Below are 24850 nucleotides of genomic sequence, written 5' to 3'. Positions count from 1 at the left end.
ACCCAAATTTATGAACAAATATTTGGACATACTCAAAAAATTACAATTCATCTTCGTAGTAAATAAGTAACTTTAAACAAATTTATCATTTGAAAGAAAGACTGGATATTTAGATTTTAATTTTATTTAATACTGAGACATTACTATTTATCATTAGAATCCTAACTGTCCATCTATCCTCCCTTAGTTTTTCCTTCTACCTACTCTAACTTCCTTTTTCCTTTGCCCTCCTTATTATCATCTTTTGTAACTTATGTTTTTTATATGTTAATTTGTAACTTATGTGTTTGTTAATGTTCAAGTACTATCTACCCTCTGATTGCAAACAGCTATATATGGTATCAAACGTTTTGATCAATATCACTAGTCTGTTTTTGGTTGGTTGGAATATATATATATTTTTGCAATACCAATGTACTTATTTATTTTCTGTTTATGAAGTTTAAATAAATAAATAATTTAATACCAATCAAGTCACAATATAATGAAAAACTACCCACAGCCTATAAAAAATCGTGATAAAGGCGACGCGTTCGACGCAGACAGGTACGGGTCTTTTACAAATTACTTTTCTGTACGACATGAAAATCCCCATGTTACTGGAGGCTTTGTTTCGGTGTAGACACTTAACCCTGTTTATTCAGTTAAGGTATTGAAGGTTCTTTGAGTGCACTATAATTGAAGCAAAGTTCCTTCAGATGTCAAACGATGGTTTGTTTTTTAAGCTTATTTTCCTTTTTTAATTTAAGTTTTACTTGGTAAATACCACTTTTTGTGTTTCAATGCTTTCCGCATCATTTTCAAACACTGTATGTGAAGCTAAGTCTAAGTATCACAGTTATATCCTTGGGATGTTGAAGAATGAAGAGGAAATAGGAGCAGTTTCTTATTTTTTTATCAGTGGGAACATAGACAATAGGGGGAGGCTTTAGTCATTGTCATATTGTGAACTGTGGATTTATTATGGGTTCATTAATATTTTTATTTTTATGAATTTCTGTTGTTATCTTCTTCTTTTTATCCGCACCCCAATGATGCATAGGGCACTGCATCATTTAAACGCAGATTTATCCTGATCGTTAACACATACAGGAAAGGTCAGCCCCCGGTTTCAGGTACCAGTCCAGGGTATTAGAGTAAAAATGAAATATTACAGTAAAATTTATATTTATTTGATCCCCCCCTGGGAATTGAACCCGGAGTGCTGACCATTATTTTGTCGAGGCGGAATGTTGTTTTAGGGGTAGGATAACTAAAGTGAGAAATTTCTAGGTTTAAAAATTAACTGGACTAGTAACTAAAACCGAAATTCACATAATTCTATTAAAACCTGAACATGCACCCATTCCCCTCACATAATTTGCATATACTGATGGTCAGTTCCTCGCTCGTCAGTAAACGCTGGCTTTGGCATTAACTACTTGACAGGTAGCGCAATGCGCACTCTGCTTTTACGATTAAACATATCTATAAATAACTACAGCCTCGTTTAAAGTATAAAGAAAACAACGTTTTTAATCCCTTTAATGTGCCGTATAAAAATACCGTTCAAGACTGAAATAAATTGTCCATTATTTATTTGTTAAAAGAAATTATACGATACGTATGTACATTGGGTTTATTGCTATGAAACAATACCTTCCGAACAGCCAAAATCGCAACTAATGTGAGTGGGCAATATTTGCACCGTTATAACCTTTTTTGGGACAAAAATTTTATACAAATTCAATAAAATATTCTCAGGAACTCGAATTCAAATTCCAATTATTTAATGGCTTTTTTTTTCATTGTTATAATTCTAAAAAACAATAACTTAATTTCATTCAAAGCCATTCTTTAACAAAATAACTTAATTTAATTGAGATCCGAATCCTGGATTATAATCACACACATGAGAAACGCCAGAAAATACCATTTTCATTTTTATTATTAAGCTTATAATTTGACCACATAATTTATTTACAACATTTTGAGTGTGTCCAAATACTTGTTCACAAAATCTGGATTATCTCTAATTACAGGAGTTATTTTCATATTATTTTTTGACATCTCATCAAATGCCCAGACATCCATATTCTTCTTCATCTTTGATGAGATGTCAAAAAATAACTTAATTTAAGTTATTTTTACTTCTTTTCGTTTTAAAAAAAATAACTTAATTTCATTCAGAGCCATTCTTTAATGGTGTACTCGAAAATATACAATTCAGTACGCGACCGTGTATTTCGAGTAAAAAAATTCTCATGAATATATAAATATATATATATATATATATATATATATATATATATATATATATATATATATATATATATATATATATATATATATATATATATATATATATATATATATATATATATATATATATACATATTGGCATTAGATTTTTTTTAAATAATTACTTGAGTTATTTTTATAATGTAACTAATTTCTTATATATTTCTACCTCCTAATCTTAAAATTAATTACACTGTTCTCTCCAATAAAGAGACTGAGATCTTGTGCTTGGAGAGGGACTAACACTTCTTTTGTATTGTTTATATTTGTGGGTGATATAACATAATTTATTATTTATGTACTTTTATTGAAAAAATATTTTTTAACTTTTTATCTTTCAATAACTCTTTTCTTTTCAAAATCGTATATTTATTTCAAACAAAATTTAGTTTTTTTAAATAAAAAATTGGTATAAAAAAAATTAAGTTGCAGGCTATCGACTACCCGGGTTCAAAAAAATCTTAAAAGTACAATTTATGATTACTATTATTTATAATATAATATAAGAAATTAAAAAGGCAATTAATAATAATTTACAAGTAATAAATACACAAGTAAATGATTTTGCTAAAAGACCGTTATTAAATATGCTTCCTATCACTCATCATCCCTGATCCCTTTTGATTGTGACAGCCAATCAACACAATAAAATAAAGCCACTTGAGATCTACCTAAGCTTCTTTCCCTAACCGTCAAAATATTTTGAATATTGTTTAGTAGATAGTGTTTTAGTATTAATCAGTCTTTATAAAAAAGCGGTTAGCTTCGAAACCGGTAGACATTATAATTAAGTTATAATAAAATATTTATGGTGATTTTAAAACAAAGTTACATTTTAATTATACAATTTATTTATTGAATCTAAGTTACGCTTATTACCAATAGAAATCTATGTACCTAAAGAACTTGGATGATTTTCCATACATGGTGATGAATGTATATATTTACTTAAAGATGGACAAGCCCTGTTTTTCCTTGTGCTCTTCAAGGATTATGAATAAAACATGAAGAGCCTTCCGTCTTATCCTTGAAGTAAGATGTGGTATTGAGAAGAATGGCAGGCAAAGGAATTACAGCGCATAACGCAGAGCTTCTGCCACTTTCACAGGTAGCTTAATAAAGCTCACCATAAAGAGCAGTAGTGTACCATAAACGTATCGTTTATGGAATGAATAATTATCAAATATTTCAGATATTGGAAAAAATGGTGAAGTCAGATATTGGAAAAAATGGTGAAGTTGACCAAGTAAAATTTGTATTGCTTTTTGATATTTCAACATAGATGAAGAAGAATATGGAAGTCTGGGCATTTACGGGGTTTGAATCACTAGAATTTCACTAGAGACATCTATTCGTGAGGTGAACGAAGCTTTTTATTGAGCAGAAACTCTTTCATTTGAATTATAATCGGAGATAATCCAGATTTGTGAACAAGTATTTGAACACACTTAAAATATTATAAATAATTATTTATATTTATATTGACCATATTTTCGATTATTATATTGCAAATTTTATGGTATGATATACACTCCTCACCCTTATCCGCAGCTAATGATGCATATGGCTTATTATATTTTTTTTAAGGAATAACCCGTAAAACCTTTTAGAGGCTTGTCTGCAGGTAGGATAGTAAGCATAGGAAAGGTAAATGAAGCAATGTTGTCTTGATCGCTACTTACATGAAGGCAGGTGATGACTCCTGCGCTTCAAGGACCAGTCCAGGGTAATATTTAATAAAAATTGGAGTGTAAAATCACTTATTTATTTTCCTGGGAATTGAACCCGGGACCTCCAGCACGGTATTTAAATACGCTTTGTATTTTTCAAAGTGTTTTTTCAATTCTCATCTTTATTTAATATTACCTAAACTTGTACCTAAAGACCTTGTACCCTAGGACTTGTACCTAAAGTTCTAATCTCTCCGCCTACCCCTACGGGGAAGTGACGTGACGCTTAGTTAATTGGTTTTATTTATAATTCATAATTTGTATCGTGTCAGAAAAGCTCTAATTATTTTTAATAAAAATAAATAAATAAATTACGTATGAAATTATGTATAATTCAATAATAAAAAAAAATACGTATTATTAAATATGTGAAAGAGTCTGTGTGGCGTTCTATTCTCTCTACCTACGATGACGTGATGCTTAGTTGGTTAGTTTTATTTATAATTCATAATTTGTATCGCGTCAGGAAAGCTCTAATTACGCGTAATAAAAATAAAATATTTTGTTCACGTTTGAAACGTTCAAAATCAATTAAGATTGCGCCTCCGCCGAATGTATTGTTATCAAAATTAAATCTGTAGCACAGAACACAGCTCGGAGCGCGAGGGCGATACAATTAAAACAAACGATGGACGAAAATTATCGTGTTTATTTTGAACGAATTAATAAGGTTTCGCTGCGCTGCGGCTAGAGAGCTTGGCCTATATTCCGGGCCTTATTCCGACCGCTTCGACTGCTTTTGCGAGTCCTCGCGGGCCCGCCTCCCGCGGGGTGGGGGTGCGGGGCGCGGGGCTCCGGAGGGGGGGCTCCGGGAGGGGGGCTCCGGGAGGGGGGGCTCCGAGGCGCAGAGACCTGCTGGAGCGGCCGAGCTGTTTGTTTTGCGCGATCCCGCGCCGCACACGGCGGCTCCCGACGACCTAACCTAACCTCGCTAGACAAAACAATTCATTAACATCTCGCGTATTGTCCGGGACTGTTTGGACGACCCTCCGCCCCCCCGCTCCCCCCCGCCGCGCGCCCCGCCGCCGTCTCGCCCGTCGCGCCGAGCGCCCCTCGCCGCAGTGCACCGAACCGCCGAACCGCCGAAATCGCAACATTGCATACGACACGTAAGGATACTAAACTAATCATTGCACATTTTCTCGCTTAAAATGGCCGATTTGCTACGATACATGTAATCCGACCGTCTCCGCTGTCCGCTCGACCAGGTACTTGAATCCTTTGTACGAAAATTTGCATACATTTTGTTACATTTTGAGGGTGTCTGAATACTTGTTTACAAGTCTGCATTATCTCCAATAAGGAGTTATTTTTTTTTGTTTTCTGTTTTTTTATTTTTGAGATTTTAATATAGATGAATCAGAATATGGAAGTCTGGGCATTTGTTAAAATAAATTTGTTAGAAATTTAAAATAATGTACCCTCACTTTGTTTTCCCATACCTTTGTACGGAAATTTGCATACCTACTGTAGATTTTATTACAAATAACGTTTTAAGTGTGTCCAATACAAATCTGGATTATCTCCGATTAGGAGTTATTTTTTGCATTATGTTTATCTCAACATAGATGGGGGAGAATATGGATGTTTGGGCATTTATTATATAATAATATCCACTCATTTTGTTTTCCCATACCATTGTTCGAAAATTTGCACAATTTTATTACAAATAACAATATTTTGATTGAGTCGAAATACTTTTTTATTTAAATATTTTAAAGTACATATTTGATATGATTATAAAAGTTTTTTTTATTTAAATTCATTTTCTATTTATGGAATACTATTTGTCACAATGGCTTTTAAAACCATGATTTAGTTTGCGTTATAGGTTCATATTTTACATTAATTAATTTAAAGTTTTTTTTTATAATTTAAATAATTTTCTAGACATTTCTACATTTACAATCTTTAGATTATTAACGCAGTTCTCTCCAATAATGAGACTATACTCTACAACATTTTGAGTGTGTCCAAATACTTGTTCACAAAATCTGGATTTACATCTCACCAATAGATGTCTCTAGTGAAGTTCTAGTGATTCAAAAACAAGGTTTCTAAATTGGTTCAAATATATAGAACTTCCAAGAATTTGAGTAGTGTGGTTGTCAATAATGGGTAGAATTGGTGAATGTTACACGTGTGTAAAGTGATCACTTAAACCAGCTTATGACGGTCGTCAGCCCCGTAAATACCCAGACTTCCATATTATTCTTCATCTTTGATGAGATGTCAAAAAATAATAGACTATACTCTTGTGCTTGGAGAGGGACTTACACTTATTTTTTATTGTTTATGTTTGAACTTGTTTACAGATCTGGATAATCTCCATTTATGAGTTTTTTTTGTTGTTTTTTTTTTGACATCTCAATATAGATGAAGAAGATTATGGTTGTCTGGACATTTATTATAACAAATTTTCAATAATGTGTAGTTACTTTGTTTTCCCGTCCATATTTCACAATATGTACTTATTTTGGAAATTAAATGGAAAGTATATTGTTTATGACATGCTATAAAATACGGCCGAATGATGCGCGTAAATACTTAAATAAAAAATATGTATCGTAAATGCTTTAGGGAGTTCTTAAATTCATTAGTATTATGTTCGTATTAACGTTTTTTTGCATTTTAATAAAAGCATTGTTTACTTTGTGATATGGTAATATAACACTCTCCTTATCATTTATCGTTGACTTTGTGTAATACTTACCACTTTAAATAAAATTAAATTTCTTATTTACGTTTTTTTTTACTTCGCTACATAGATGAAGAAGAATATGAAAGTCTGGACATTTACAGGGCTTACGACCATCATTGGCTGGTTTAAGTGATCACTTTACACACAGACTAAATGTCCAGATTTCCATATGCTTCTTTGTCAATGTAAAGGTGTCAAAAAATACATGTCCATTTTTCTATAAAATCTGTAATCAGCGAGAATTCAACAGCTAACTTTTTGCTTTTCTTCCATTGACTTTGTGTCGTGGATCCTTGGCATTTTTTTTCTGAAGGTAGTTTAGTTTACTTCATAATACGTCCATTTTTCAGAAAAATCTGACACAATTTACATGATTCTCGTATATAAATGCAGCGAGAATTCAACAGCTGATTTTTTGCTATACTTTTATTGACTTCATGGATCCTTGGCATTTTTTCTCTGTCGGTAGTTTAGTTTACTTAATAATACGTCCATTTTTCGGAAAAAATCTGACACAATTTACATGATTCTCGTATATAAATGCAGCGAGAATTCAACAGCTGACTTTTTGTTACTCGTCCATTGGCTCTGAGTGTCGTGGATCGCTTCGGATTCGGTAAATTGTCGATTTGAAACAAGTAAAAAAAACCCTGGCAACAGTTTGCATACCCGTTTCCTTGCCGGCCGCGCTCGCTCTCCGCTCAATACATCACCTTTGCTTGCGTTTTTTTTATTTATTTATTCTCTTTGATTTCTGCGCGGGTGTGGCGCTGATAAATCTTATAATAATACCTCTAAATTATTTATCTCCACCTATTCCGACTTCCGCTGGACTCGCCAGTTACAATCACAAATTCAATTAACACTCGATAATTACGTTAATTAATATCATGACTTTGAAAGACTGGCGAGTTAGTTTTAATGACATCGTAGGCCAATGTGTCGACGTAGGTTTTTTCAATCGTTTCATTTCAAATTCCTCCTTATCGAAATATGAAAAAAAATATAAAATAAAGAAAAATGAAACATGAACATATGTGAAGTAATAAATATTGAAAGCATTTACTTTGTGGATCATATTGATATATTATTTTGAGAAATTAAAAGACTTTGTTTTTTGATCCACTCACATTTTTTATTAACAACCAACTAGTTTCGGCAACAACCTGTTGCCCTCTTCAGGGTTTAATTTATGACTAATGAATTAAACCCTGAAGAGGGCAACAGGTTGTTGCCGAAACTAGTTGGTTGTTAATAAAAATGCGAGTGGATCAAAAAACAAAGTCTTTTTATTTCTCAAAATAATATATTAAGAAGAAGGATTTAATACATAATACCAGAAAACTACAATAATATTTTTCTCAAGATAAAAGTGGCCTGAAACGTGATTACGATTAGCTATTACTGAGATCAAGCAGCGATTGCGAGTCTGCCAGCTGAGCGGAGTCTACCGGTTCGTTAATGGTTTTAGGATACTAGACTGAATCAGATGGCCGATTTTATGACGCTGAAATATCTAGTATTCTTGAACAGCCAGATCTGAAATCAATTAGGATAAAAACAAATTGCCAACTAGTTAAAAGCGTGTTGTTGTGGTTTTTTGTTGACAAATACATACTATTGTGAAATTCAGAAAGAAATTTCAGAATTTAGTTTAATCTATAAATAAATATCTTGAAATAAATTTATCCTTTTTCGGATTTTTTTTATCGACGCCTAAAATTTTAGATTTCTTAGGTAGATAAGAACATGTTGACTCCATGTACTTGTATATCAAACAATTCCAACAGAACTTTAAATAAAATTTATAAAATTAAACAACTTTATTTTAACCACTTATTTATTATGAGTACACTTTAACCTACCGGTTTCGACAAGAACCTTGTCATCATCAGGGTTTATTATAATAAATAAGTGGTTAAAATAAAGTTGTTTAGTTTTATAAAGTTTATAAAATGCGCCACACAAAAAAAAACTTTCAAGAAAAGAACTTAAAATATTTGGGAACCAAATACATCAACACCTTCCTATAGACATAAAAATTTAAGACAAATAAATCAAATAACATTTTATGTATACTTGTTAATCAAATTAAAAAACGCCTTAATAAATAACAATAATTAATGAAATCACCCAAACGTAAACAATAAATGATAAGAGTTAGTCCCCCTCCAAGCACAAGAGCTTAGTCTCTTTATTGGAGAGAACAGAGTTATTACTTTTAAGATTGTAAAGTATAAATGTCTCTAAAATTATTTAAATGATTAAAAAACCCTTGTTACAATGTGCATTTAATAAATGAAATTAAAATAACAAAATATATCTTATATGAGTATGAATCTAAAACGCAAACAAAAATACGGTTTATCAAAAACTTTGTGTAGAATAGTATTCAACAATTTCCAATATATTTTAATTTTAAATTGACTAAAACACTCTTCTTGTCATTCATTGTTTACTTTGTGCAATACCACTTTTATAAAAGTGGTGGTATCGATTGTTTACTTTGTGTAATACCACCACTTTTATAAAAGTATTTTATAAAGATATTACACAAAGTAAACAATGGATGATAAGGAGGATGTTTTATTACCATACCACAAAGTTATCAATGCATTTAATATACAAAATATATTAACTAACTAACTAACCATCACGCCGCTTCTCCGCAGGGGTAGGCAGAGAGAATAGAACGCCACACCATTCTGTCTTTGCAAACATTCTTCGCCTCTTCCACTTTCATGCATCTCCTCATACATACTCGCCGATTGTTACGACTTCCAACCTTACCACTTTCAAGTATTTGGCATACCTGACGTGCCATGTTTTTCTCGGTTTTCCTCTGCTCTTTTTTCTCATAAATTTGTTTTACAGTTCTTTCCTCATTCATTCGTTCTACATGTCCAAACCATCTCAACACACCTTTCTTAATTTTATTAATGATATAAAATATATTAAAATATATGAAAATATATTAAAATATATTAAATTGACTTACTAAAAAAAACACCTAAATAATGTTACCATTACTGTTTCGTTTGCACAAGAGGTGAAAAGGTGCGTATGTGTGCAGCCATGCGAGAGTGTCGGTGCGGCAGTGCGTGTGTGTGTGCGATTGCCGGCGACCCTTTGTGCCTAGCCGATTGTTTGCAACTTAGAGTAACTCTAAGGTTTGCAAAAAGCCTTGACTCGTCTGCAGTCGGTCTGCCTCTCTCCTCCCTCCCTCCCGCCGCCCCCACCCTCTGCCTTGCCACCAACACCCGCAGAGCCTCCATCAATACTGGCTGCGACCTGACACCCGATGTTTGGCCACTCGAAACACCCGAGCCAAACCTGAAGTGGCGTTTATTGTTTAATTTTTCTTTGCTCTTTTGGGATATTATATCAAAATATTATAAAATTTTTGGGAAGAAAGAACATTAAAACAACACTTTCTTTCTCCATTCATCGTTCACTTTGTGTAATACCACTTAAACAACACTACTTTTTTCTTGTCCTATTTCTCTTTTTCAAATTTTTATTTTTGCACAAATCGCTCACTCCTTTCAAGAACGTCATAAATCAAAATTCGTCAATTTTCAGTTTTGCATGTTTTCGGAATGCCCAGAAAATGTACTATATCCCAGCAAAAGCGGCATATTTTAAACTTAATATTTACTCGCTACAGAGCAGAAAGTGTTGTTTTTGCATTTTGAAGAAAATGTATTGTTAAATTATTCTTTTAAAATAAAATAAATATTTTTCAAATGGAGAAAAAACCTTCAGATTTCATCTCAAAAGATCTGTTGCACAGTAAAGAGTTTAATAAGTGGCTCGATTTTATTTTTAATACATTGTATTATATTTTCAAACCTTAAAAACGTTCTCCTGAAAAATCAAGTTTTTTGATTTATGACGTTCTTGAAAGGAGTGAGCGAAATGTCAGACCGTAAAAATATCATTTTAAAATAAAGTTTTACTTAGTAAATACCACTATTTCTTTAAATCTACTGTGATACGTGTGTCGATGCATTCCGTATAATAAAGTTCAAACATACGGTGTTTGAAAATTATGCGGAATGCATCGAAACACGTGAAACAGTAGATTTTAATAAATAGTTATATTTACTTAGTAAAACCTTAAAAGCTCTCTCCTAAAGTAAAGTAATAGATTTTCAGATTGAGTACTTTACGTAGGTCCCGCGATATATCCCTCCATGATTCTCATTTTATCTCAATCTTTTAGATAAAATAAATATAATATTTTCACGTCTTAGCCAAAGAACGACATATTTACTAACGAATTTTGCCTTTTTGGCTTTGATGTATTTTGGCAACATTACCATTTAAACAAACCAGTCAATTTTGACTTAGTGCTCTTATGCAGTACGCTCGAGAAATAAATTCTTCCCTGTCTGCGGACATATAAATGATATACAATGCTTAAACCAGCTTTTTCGCCTTGTATTAAGTACACGAAAAATGTGTTTTTACAGCACCACTCATGAAAGGGCTTGTTATTTTTAATTTATTTTTATGTTTATGCCGGAAACCAAGGTAGAAATTATTAACCAAGTCATATTGCAAAAAGGTACAGTTTTATTTTTGTTTTGAAACTTAAAATTTTAAAATAAACCCTCAATAATAAAAAAAAACGTGATATTCGATGATTTGATTAAACGTTTCATAGTTTACATATCCATTTGCAAACGCTTATCAATTAGTAATTCATTATTTGCTTTCATTTTTTTTCATCTTCTTTTTACCTTTATCTGCATTCAATGGTGCATAGGGCACTGCATTTTCTAGTCACTTCCATTGTTTGATAACTTTAACCAAGATAAATCATAATATATTATTTCGAGAAATAAAAATACTTTGTGTTCTGATCCACTCACCTGTGAGTGGATCAGAACACAAAGTATTTTTATTTCTCGAAATAATATATCAATATGATCCACAAAGTTAATGCTTTCAATATTCAAAACATAAATCATAATAAATTACATTTTTGACATCTCAACATCTGACAGACAAAAAAAAAGCATTTACAGTGCTTACGACTTGTCTTAAGCTGGTTAAATGATCACTCTATACACGTGTAACATCCACAATTTTACCGATGATTGACAACAGCACTACTCAAAAATCCAATCATAGATGGCTGTTGTGAACTCAATCACGGAACGTCGTGAGATGGATCAAATATCTCTGACTTGAGATCATATATCTTGAAAATCATAGTATTAAAATTTTGAGTAGTGTGGATGGCAATTATGGGTAGAATGGTGAATGTAACACGTGTGTAAAGTGATCACTTAACCAGCATATGACCGGTCGTAAGCCCTGTAAATGCTCAGACTTCCATATTCTTCTTCATCAATGTTGAGATGTCAAAAATGTAAAATAACTCGTAAGTAGAGAAACCCAGATTTGTGAACAAGTACATATTTGGACACACTCAAAATGTCAAGCATAATAAAGAAAATTATTACAATGATTAAGGAAAACACTTCGTTTTTTACCACTTGAGTTTTATTATAGACTACATGTTTCAGAAGTTAAACTTCCATCATTCAGGTCTGTATAATAAAACGAAGTGTTTTCTTTAATCATTGTAACATGTCTTACCACAAAGTTAATGCCGAAACAATAAATAAAATAAGAAAATTATTAGCACGAAATCGATATCACACACGGCTCAACATTAAAATTCAAACCTTTGAGAAATAGCACTAATAATCTTGGGGTTTTTATTGTTATTCGACGATTACGCGATGGGTATATTTAATAATAAAACCAGTCTCTTCTGAAGAGATGTTGGACTCGAAACGCATATTATGATCCATTCACGATAAACATACAATTTAATACCATTACGAGAAATACATTATTTATTTTTTCAAAATATATCACATAATAATAATGATAAAACCCTTATCCGCACCCCAATGGTGCATAGGGCACTGCGTCATATAAACGCAGTGTTATCTTGATCGTTTACACATGAAGGAAAGGTGATCAACCCTCCGCTTCAGGTGCCAGTCCAGGGTTACATTGAATAAATATTACAGTGAAAAAATCACTCATATTTATTTTACCCCCCCTGGGAATCGAACCCGGGACCTCCAGAACGGTTGCCAAGCGTGCTGACCATTACACTACGGAGGCGGACATATCACATACACAAGTCATATATATATATATATATATATATATATATATATATATATATATATATATATATATATATATATATAAAATATTCCCGATGAGTAATTTCTATTTCTCACTTTGGACAGGGGATTAAATGTTAACAAGACTGGAACACAAATAATAAAGTAACAATTTTTTTTTTAATAACCAAAGTAATAGGTACATGGCAAAATATAAAAACAATAAACAGGTATAACAAATAGGCATAAGAAGCATATTTAAAAGAAATCAATTAGAAAAACATAAGGTAAGAAGCATATTTAAAATGGACAATTGAGAAAATATAAAAAAAATGAGAAAATATAACAAATGAGAAAATATAATAAAAACATTAGGTTAAAACAAAACAAGAAAATATGACTAATTACTACATATTATACATATCTTTCCATGATGTATTTTTCAAATCATTTATTTTGAATCCCCGAAATTAATTTGACATTGACTTGTAGGAATATGATTATGATTTGAATATAAAAACAATTGAACATTCGTTATGAACAACTTTATCGAGAAAATGTAAACTAACTAATTTCGGGAAGTACTGATGTTCTCATCATTGGGTAAAAATACAAAATACTGATATTTGAAAAACTAAACTGCTGAATTTTCATCTGTTGATGAGCATATCGCTCACTCCTTTTAAGAACGCCATAAATTAAAAAACTTGATTTTTCAGGAGAACGTTTTTAAAGTTTAAAAATATAATACAATGTATTATAAATAAATATCAAGGCACTTATTGAACTTTTTACTGTGCAACAGATCTTTTTAGGTTTAACCTGAAGGTTTTTTCTCCATTTGAAAAATATGTAGTTTTTTTTTTTTTTAAATTAAACAAACCTTTTCATCAAAATGCAAAAACAACACTTTCTGCCCTGTAGCGGCAGCGTGTTTAATAGAAAAATATTAAAATAATAATATATATTCCACAAAGTTTTAAACTTTTGAGTTAACTCGTGAGTTTACTCATGAATTGTCTTAAACAATTGTTTTATTTTTAATGTATAAAATGATTACTTAAACCAGTCTACGACGGGTCTATGCCCTTATTAATACCCAGACTTCCATATTCTTTTTCATCTATATTGAAATGTAAAAAAAATATAATTCATTTATTATATTACGTAATTGCATACGTTTTTATGAAAATCATTAAGTTTAGCAATTATGACCATACCTCATTGAGTATTCTCAAAACACCCATACAAGATTTTTTAATAATTTGAAAAAATTATGGTGATTAAGTTTGTGAAATTGACAATGGTTTTATTTGAAACGATTTCAAGATAATGAGTGGTCCTCGAAAAATATTTTGATTTCGCGATATACTCATATGTGCGAACACTTAAAAATATATATGTATATTATTTTTAATTTGATTATAGTGCATTTATGTTTTTCGTTTATCGGCTGGGCTCGAATGCTAGTTTAGCATAAATGAAGTATACATAGATCCTTCTGGATCGCCCGCTCGCACATACTAAGTTGGCACCATATTACAGGTATAATCGAGTCGAGGTTTGGCACCAGAGGTACGATCATGGCACTGTTCTCTCAAGTACATAAGGACAAAACAAAAGGCAGACGAGCTTGAGATATCAACGCTCGGGTTGAAGGAAACCTCAACTCGTAATAAAACCCAACATTACGTTCATTAAGATTTCAAGATACGCTGACAGTTAGTTTAAAGCATTAGATTGATTGTTTATGGAAGATTTTTCTCTGTCGCTTTGTCTTTTTGGTTAAAGAAATGAAGAGTAAAAAAACAACACTTGAGTTTAAAATTATAATATGTTACACGAAACGATAAGGCAGTCATACTAAAATTATGATTTTTCTTTCCAAGGTTTAATTGTAACGATATATCACTTTTATCGTTTTAGATATGTATATATATATATATATATATATATATATATATATATATATATATATATATATATATATATATATATATATATATATATATATATATATATATATATATATATATATATATATATATATATATATATATATATATATATATATATATATATATATATATATATATATATATATATATATGTACGTATACTTGAACGCAGATTTATATACGTATAATAAAAAAAAATATTAACTGATTTAGCAGTCACTTAGTGGTAAAATAAATCCATTTTTATTTAAGTTTTACTAAGTAAATACCACTATTTTGTAAATCTTAGTATTTTCAAAGTAAAAGATAATTTTTAAAAATATATATTTGCATTATTTATTCTGCCCACAATCTTTCCAGTAGCAATGTATAAAAAGGTTTTTTTTTTCGTCGTTCGAGGATATGAGAGATATTTTAAGGATTCTAGAGACTCTCGCTATTTTTCTGCGTTATCGTGGCATTATTTGATTACGTTTTGAATTACGTTACAGTTTTCAATATCTAAGGTTAAATACATATTGTACATACGGTATAAAAATCTAAAAAAATGTATGTAAGTATTCAAAGGCAAAGTTTAAGAAAAAAGCAGTATTGGAAAAATACGTTTATCTAGGCTTAAAAACCTGACATAGAAGTATCACTATAGCTCCAAATCACGCTTTGGAAACAAAGCAAAATTGTCACAATAATTTTTAATCTTCAGGTAAAATATAAATAAAAAACTGCATATTATTTTTAATATTTTCCCAGGATCCCACGAGCCAGAAGGAGCTAGCTGTGTTTTCATGTATGCTTCTCACTTAATAATACAGTACAACACAAATTGGTTTAAGTACCTATTTAAGATGTATCCTATACCAATTCACTGAACAGAAAGAACCTTTAGCGGCGTTATTTTAAGCTCGAAAAAGCTTCTTGTTGCACTGGAGATGGCGCCAACGTGTCTTAACCCGTTCATGTCCTGTCCTTTATTTAATTACAAAATTATTTAGAAAAATTATTTGATTGTTACTTAAGGTAGCTCACTTAAGGTAGCCTTTACCATTTTTAATTTTTCTTTGTCCGCCTCCGTAGCGTAATAGTCAGCACGCTCGGCTACCGTTCTGGAGGTCCCGGGTTCGATTCCCAAGGGGGGTAAAATAAATATAAGTGATTTTTTCACTGTAATATTTGGACTGGTACCTGAAGCGGAGGGCTGATCACCTTTCCTTCATGTGTAAACGATCAAGATAACACTGCGTTAATATGACACAGTGCCCTATGCACCATTGGGATGCGGATAAGGGTTTTATCTTTATCTATGTTATTAATACTAAAATAACCCCCTAATTCCTGTTTTTTTTATGTTAAACTGTTTATTTGGTCCTTCAACGTATCGAATTTAAAATAAATACATATATAAATTTACTTAAACCAATATCTTTTACTTATAGATAATTGATTGAACGTTATTTATCAAAAAGTTTTGTGACAATTGTATTTACAACATTTTTGGGTGTGCTAAAATCTTTGTTTACAAATCTGAGTTTTAGGCGCCTCCCAGTATGTAAAATAATCCGGTTAAGATCTGGCATACATCTTAATAAAAGGGTCTCTGCTAAATAAAAGCTTTCTCAAACTAACCATTGATGGCTCCAGTGAACTCACACATAAAGCGCCATGAGATATATGATACGATATTTGTAGGAGTTCAAAAAAATTATGTGTGTGATTGTCAATCATGGGTAGAATGGTGACTGTTACACGTGCGTAAAGTGATTACTTACCCAGCTTAAGACAGGCCATAGACCCTGTAAATACTCATACTTCCAAATCCTTTATCTTCTATGTTAAGAAACCACAATTTTATTTGTCGTTAATTTGTTTAATATCCAAGTGTAAAATTCACTTTTATACACATGGCTACACACACATATTCCACACTGCTCAAATTTCAGAAGTTATTTTTATGATTGAATTGAACATATTTATTAACTATGTTTTTTTTGCAAAACTTAGGCAAATTTTGGTATGTTTTTTTTCATAAGCATTAGAGATCTTGTTGAAATGAATTGAAGATTCTCCCCAAATATTTTTACATACCAAAAGACGCCTGAAAACACTTTTTTTGTTGTTGTATATTTATTCTTAAATTTAAAACATATTGCGCATGCTACTTCTTTGGCACTATATTATATATTAGTATATGCAAATTGTTAGTTTGATTATCTTACATATTACCACTATGTATGAGTTTAATTCTTTCTAGTATGTTCGTTCTGTTAGTCGTCAAAAATAGTACAATATCCTGTTAAGTTCAAGTCATTTAATTAAAATTTTAGCTGCCATTATAATCCGTCATCAATTTATGAATAATTTAAGACGGTTGTTATCGTAAATATTAGCAGCTGTATAATTTGCATACATTTTTTGTTGTTTTATTATCTCCACGACCGTCACTCTGATAAACATTCTCATCAACGGAAAATATGTATAACTACTTCAGTTGCCGTCAATGCAGCATCTGTCTCTCATCTCGTCTCTTCGTTCCCTCAGAATGATAAGGTTCCAACCAACAAAATTTTAAGAAAGTTTTTTTTTATAGCAAGCATTTTGTGAATAAACTGCAGGTTAAACATGCACTAGATAATAATATTGTACTAATATTATTAACATTTTTATTAAAAAAATTAATAAGTAAAAATGACTCACCACTGCTTTGAATATTAATAATATTGAGAACCTTTCAATTCAGAGGCGTCCGATTTTGTTTGAAATATGATATAAAAACAGCGCAAATACCAGTTTCGTTTGTGAACATAAAACCCACTACGGCTGAACTAGTATAATATTTTCGACACTTCCAATTATTCTAATGTACCAATAAATTAGCTCTTGGCATTCTCCATCAAACTTGCAGCAATAAACTGCACTATAATGGTCCAACTTGTGACAGTATCTCCCGTAATTTATTGGTTTCAGAATCCCGCGTACGATATATTTATCTCGGAGCAATAAAAACTCCCAAATTGTCCGCGCGAGAAAGAAGCCACTAGCCTCGTTTATTCGGTTCAAGCTTAACCACGAACCGGCCGTAAAACTACGCTATTTCTACGGCGTGATCTTCAGATTACCGTATCTACAAATACAACCTCTCGTTCAATTATTTCATAGCGGACAAATGGAAAACGGGAAATGATCTTCTATTCAAATGTGCAACTGTTCAAGGCAGTAATATTAAAAACATTAATGGTGTCGGTGTGCATTAGGTGTAATAAAAATAAATAACGATCGAGTATTCACGTTTGTTTGCGTTATTTCGTTTTATTTATTCGACAGTAGTGTGTTTCTTGAATTTTCACTACCTCACACGGTAGTTTAATTTAATTTTTAAAAATCAATAATATATTCCACAACGTACGATTTATTTTATGACGACTTTAATGAACTGAGTCGAAAAATGGATTGTCGTTCCGTGGTTCGTGTCGCAGAATTCGAATCAGAGTTTCAGGGTTCGAGCCCACTTTACGACGTCTTAATTTTTATTTTTTAATAATACTCTCAGCCACTCAGGCATATCAAAGTATTGTTAAGTTAATTTTTGTTCATATTACGTTCAGACAATTAACGATCATGCTTTCACGCTGTGCCGTTACGACGTAGTGCCTTGTGCACCATTGGGTACAGATAAGAGACAGAAGACAAAAAATAATGTTTTGTTTACAACAGTGAAAAAATAGGGTATCTAATACAAATAAGTAAAATTAAATTAAAATTATAAACAAAGTGTTAAACGCTGTATATTCTCACTAAGTATAAATACCCGTTTTGGGGTTAAAAATATTTAGTTATTTTTATAAAATTCAGTATGTTACAATGTCTACATCTGAATAATATTTTTTTTAATCCAAGCCAAAAACACTAGTCGGATGATTGATTCTAAATTGTTCATGTTAAAATCATTGCAATGATTAAGGAAACACTTGTTTTAATACCACTTGAGTTTATTAATGACTTCTAGTTTCGGAAGCTAAACTTCCATCCTCAGATCTGAATAATAACTATTGTTCAGTTATTATTCAGACCTGACGATGGAATTTCAGCTTCCGAAACTAGTAGTCAAGTAATAAACTCAAGTAGTATAAAAACAAGTGTTTCCGTAATCATTTTAACATGTTTTACCACAAAGTAAATGCCGAAAGAATAAATTAAAATCATTGTGTTGAAAATCAACTTTACTTCTTGCGAAAATTTTCTGAATTAATATCTCTATAAAAAATGGATTTATTTATCGGGTACGTCGTGATTTTGAACCTGTCATATTTTAAAATTTCGCTCTGTCAAATTTCGAAGCGATTACGTTACAAGCAACGGCGACTTCCAACGTAAAATACGTCGATGCTGTCTAAAAAATATTTAATATTCATTTCATTAAAAGTTGTAAAAAGCTATTATTTCAGTCCGCGGGTAAGTGGGGCTGGCCGGTAGAGGCAGTAAGAATTCGGAGCGAGATCGTAAATCTGTATTTCGGTTATGAGCCTTCAGCCGTTTCTATCATTAAGGCCGTCATAATTTATCGAGTCTCTCCTCCCGTTCTGCCCGGGACCGGTGGGGCGACCGGCGCGCGGCGCGACGTCAAGAGGTCGCGATGCAAAATCTCAGGCCGCGCGTGACTGCGAGCGACCGGATTCAATAAGCCTTGCCGTACCTAAAGCTCCAACAATCAATTAGAGAGCTTTTGCGTATTTAATGCGAATATTTCAATTGTTACGTTATTTTATTAGAATTAAACACTTGAATATACCACTTTAATGAGTTTTATTTATATACGACTAGTTTCGAAAACGACATATGTTTTCATCTTCTGGTACAAATTAAAACACTTATGTCATTCCACAAAGTTAATGCCGAATCAATGAATAATATAATTGTTACGTTCATTCACAATATTTCGAGTATTTCCAAATTTAAAATATATTTTAAATATAGTTATTTTAAATACTGGGAGGTGCTTAAAAATAACATTTCATTATAATTTGACTAATTTTTTGTATTCACAAATTTTTGAATGTGTAAAGTTTATGTAATACGAGTATTTATTTATTTAGAAATTCTATAGCTTATTCACAAAAAATAGTTAAATTTACATTAATCAAAGCCTATTAAATAACTCAACTTTAAATCAATAGTTATTTATATTCAAAGCATTTACTTTGTGGTCAAACATTTTAATTGATATTAGTAATGTTAGTAAATAACCACTCACCGACTACTTCTGTCTACCGGTTTCGAGACGTACCCGTCTCTTCGTCAGGACATACACTACAATTTAACAATCATGCGAACAACACTACACCACACCCACTTAGTACTATTCACATACACTATCACTACACATGCAAAACATGCAGAGCGAGTTGTTAGTCCCACCATGCTTTTGGGAAACTAAATAATAAAGTAAAAAATGTATATTTATATTACGTATATTTATATTACATTTTTTACTTTATTATTTAGTTTCCCAAAAGCATGGTGGGACTAACAACTCGCTCTGCATGTTTTGCATGTGTAGTGATAGTGTATGTGAATAGTACTAAGTGGGTGTGGTGTAGTGTTGTTCGCATGATTGTTAAATTGTAGTGTATGTCCTGACGAAGAGACGGGTACGTCTCGAAACCGGTAGACAGAAGTAGTCGGTGAGTGGTTATTTACTAACATTACTAATATCAATTTAAATCAATAGCTTTAAGTATGGATGTGTGTGTTTATATATATATTTATAATTATATATTTATATTTATATATATATATATATATATATATATATATATATATATATATATATATATATATATATATTTATATATATATATATATATATATATATATATATATATATATATATATATATATATATATATATATGTATTATATATATATATATATATATATATATATATATATATATATATATATATATATATATATATATATATATATATAAATATATATATATATATATATATTTATATATAAACATATATATATATACATATATATATAAATATATATATATATATATATGTATATATATATATATATATATATATATATATATATATATATATATATATATATATATATATATATATATATATATATATATATATATATATATATATATATATATATATATATATATATATATATATATATATATATATATATATTTATATATATATATATATTATTTATATATATATATATATATAACTGACTAACCATCACGCCGCTTCTACGCAAGGGTAGGGAGAGAGAATAGAACGCAACACCAATCTGGCTTATTTACCACTTGCTACTCAATTATTCCGACTTTTGACCTGACTTGATGTGTTGAATTGTTTTGAATGTCGTTTACATATTGTATATTTACATTAAATAAACATAAAAAGGGTTTTAAACTTAAATTATCATTTTCGAATATCGCATATTTTTCTAAAATTATTTTTCCTATTTATCAGCGTTTCAACGCTGACTCGTTCTTTGATTTTAATGAAAATTATATCTTTGTCCTTTACACTTTCATACGTATTAACATAAAACGATTACCTTATCAACATAGTACATGAAAGAATGAGAGGCGAAATTGCATTTAGAAATTGTTGATCTCTCCCTTGCACGACGCTTGCAGTGTCGTGACTCTTCCGGCAGACTTAAAGCTGCCAACGAGTTAAGTTGCCATTTCTCGTTATTTATGGCGAAGGTAGCATTCCCTATTAGCGCCATATTTTGGACAAATATCAATAGTTCCAATCATCCAAAAGCTACATGATGAAAATCCAGTATATCGAATGCTCAATCCCCCAAATCAATCTCCAAATTCGTTAATAATGTTGTTCTATTTTAATACATTTTGAGTATGCCCAAGTACTTGTTCTTAAATCTAGACATACTTAAAATGCTGTTAATAAATTAACTGGTAAATTATAGGCTAAAATAATTTGCAAATTTTGTTTTCAAGCGTTTCTCAAGTATATGAATATTATCTAGGATTCGGATGTCACATACAAATGGAAGGAGTCTACGCTTAATAAAAGGCTTCCTCATCCCACCATAGATAGCTATTGTGAACACGCGCATACTGTGTTACATACTGAGTTTGATCAATTTATGTAGAAGTTTCAAAAAATTAAGTAATGTGATTGTCAATCATGGGTAGAATTGGTGAATGTTTCTCGTGTGTAAAGTGATCACCTAACAAAGCCCATAACGGTTGTCCACCCTGTAAATGCCCAGACTTCTATATTCTTCTTCATCTATGTCGAGATGTCAAAAATATTGTTAATAACAAGATAATTTAAACATACACTTTTTGTGTCGAGTTGTGGTCCTGTGGTTAGTGTCACGGACTCTTGAGTCAGAGTTTCTCAGTTCGAACCCACTCTACCACAATTTGATACATATTTCTAATAATGAGACGCTTAGGCTCACAGAAATAGTATGAAATTGAAATATTTGTGTTAATAATAAAACACAAGTACTTTTTTTATTTTTTTTACAAAACTGTTAATAATATTAGTTTATAAACACTCACCGAGATTTTTATGTCTGAGAGTTTCGAGATGTACCCGTCTCTTCGTCAGGACAATGTAAATGTGTAAATGGTGCTATGGTAGTGAAAGGTGGTATTTCTTGCATGTTGTGGTAGTGATTGTCCTGACGAAGAGACGGATACGTCTAGAAACCGGTATATATAAAAATGTCGGTGAGTGGTTATATACTAATATTATTAACATTTTTGTAAAAAAATAAATAAATGAAAATGACTAACCATAAAGTAAATGCTTTAAACATTAATAATATTGAGAATAAAACACAAATATATTTTTTTAAATTTTAAAATAAGACCTTTTATGAAATAAATATTAGAGTGTAAAATCTCTTATCAATAAATTATTAATTTTGGTTGAGGTTTTTTTTTATAAAACGTTTGTGACGATAAATGGTAACGTTACCTTTCGGTGGATAGGTGGGTACGAATAAGATCGTGGTTTGGGACCCAGAAAGCGATACGCTAACCTACTTACACCGGGTAGCGATACCAGGCGACCAGAAGCCCGTGGGAGGTGCTCGATCGCCAAACTCGCCTCGGACGGTTTTAATCATCCGACCGCGCGTATTTGCAGTGTTGCTAACTCGAATTCAAGATATGCTCCCCGTGTATCGCGCATGCCTTGATAACAGTGCTAATGGTGCAACTTGTTCACTTTTGTAAATGCATTTACTACAATATACTACAAAATACTTCGCACAAGGCGTTTTTAAACTGTGCGAAAAATCCGAAACACCTACATTTTTAATCACATTTTCGTCAACATATCGCTCACTCCTTTCAACAACGTCAAATATCAAAAATCGACAATTTTCAGTTGTGCATGTTGTCGGAATGCCTAGAAAATGTGCTATATCCCAGCAAAAGCGGCATATTTTTAACTTAATATTTACCCGCTACAGTGCAGAATGTGTTGTTTATGTATTTTGAAGAAAATGTATTATTTAATTTTTTTTTTTAATACCTTAAATATTTTTCAAATTGAGAAAAAACATTCAGGTTTTACCTTAAAAGATCTGTTGCACAGTGGAAAGTTCAATAAATGGCTTGATATTTATTTTTAATACATTTTTTTAAATATTTTTAAACTTTAAAATTAATATTATTGATTTAACAATCTTCATGTGAAACCCGTTCACTGCTTAAAGAAAATATATGTGGAAATAATTATGTAGTTGTTATTTTATCATTTGAAATGGAGTTTCACCAAGAAATTTCAGATCAAAACATAAACTTATACTTCTTCTAACCCTTATCCGCACCCAATAATGTGCATAGGGCACTGCATCGTATAAAAGCACTGTTATCTTGATCGTTAAATACACGATGGATAGGTGATCAGCCTTCCGCTTGAGGTACCAGTTCAGGGTCCTATTAAATAAATATTGGACTGAAAATTCACTAATATTTATTTTTACCCTCTTGGGTATCGAACCCGGCACCTCCAGCATGGTAGTTTAGCGTGCTAGCCTCTACACTATGCATAGAGTCAAATTCAAATTAATATATTGCCATATTATTTTTTGTGGCGCTTCGTTTACCTCTGTAATTCGTTTACCTTCGTAATCTCTGGAGATAACTATTATAAGGCACCGGTATTATGTTGAACGTCAGCGTGTTTAGAAGGCTAAGCTGTTGCCAATTAGTCAGGTCAGAAGATGTCGCAGGCTCCAGACAGGATATATACCATACATACCGCATACAATTCCCATGCACGGTGAATTGTACCCAGGATACATGGCGAGGCGCGGCGGTGAGCTTTGCCATAGAGGACGCCAAGGAAAGCACAACGGATGAAATAATATATTACTTTAATTGCTCCTCGTGATAGAAGGATACGGTTCTGGAGATGTTAGAATTTTTTGAATTAACTGATTCATTTAAAATAAAAGAATTTTTGACGTATTATTCTATCTGTTAGACCACCTCCGTATTGTAATGGTCAGCACGCTCGGCTACCGTTCTGGAGGTCCCGGGTTCAATTCCTAAGGGGGGGTAAAATAAATAAAAGTGATTTTTTCACTGTAATATTTATTCAATATTACCATGGACTGGTACCAGAATTGTAGGGCTGGTCACCTTTTCTTCATGTGTAAACGATCAAGATAACACTGCGTTAATATGACACAGTGCCCTATGCACCATTGGGGTGCGGATAAGGGTTTTATTATTTACTATCTATTAGACATTAATATATTCATTTATTGTTTCGGTATTTACTGTGTGGTGCATGATGAAATTATTAAAGAAAACACTTGTTTATTGATTTGGCGTTTAATTTTTAAAACTCCATTTTAATTTATGTACTAATTTTTAAATCAAACTCAGATTTTTGCCATAACTTGTCACAACACAATTGTCACAATATTCATTTTTATGTGTTTTTAAATAAAATACAACTTTTTCACTACTACTTTTTCATAAGTAGAATTAAA

General features: G+C 31.3%; 1 protein-coding gene across 2 annotated transcripts in view; it reads left to right on the top strand.

Annotated features, from left to right (window-relative positions):
• The window catches only part of LOC148313877 (protein limb expression 1 homolog), a 141490-nt gene that overhangs the window by 89865 nt on the left and 26775 nt on the right, over positions 1–24850 (top strand). The window contains exon 1 of one of the 2 annotated variants that reach the window (XM_088278203.1): positions 5011–5119. The exons of the other annotated variant lie outside the window; for it this stretch is intronic. The gene's annotated coding sequence lies outside the window, so the exon portion shown is untranslated. Of the gene's footprint in view, positions 1–5010; positions 5120–24850 lie in introns of those variants that run through there. 2 annotated transcript variants of the gene reach the window in all.

This window comes from Brachycentrus maculatus, unplaced genomic scaffold, assembly GCF_059751285.1.
Source record: "Brachycentrus maculatus isolate JH-2025_06_01 unplaced genomic scaffold, ASM5975128v1 h1tg000005l, whole genome shotgun sequence".
Lineage (NCBI taxonomy): Eukaryota > Metazoa > Arthropoda > Insecta > Trichoptera > Brachycentridae > Brachycentrus > Brachycentrus maculatus.
The sequence above is the reverse complement of the archived record's forward strand: the minus strand, read 5'-3'. Positions and strand labels throughout refer to the sequence as shown.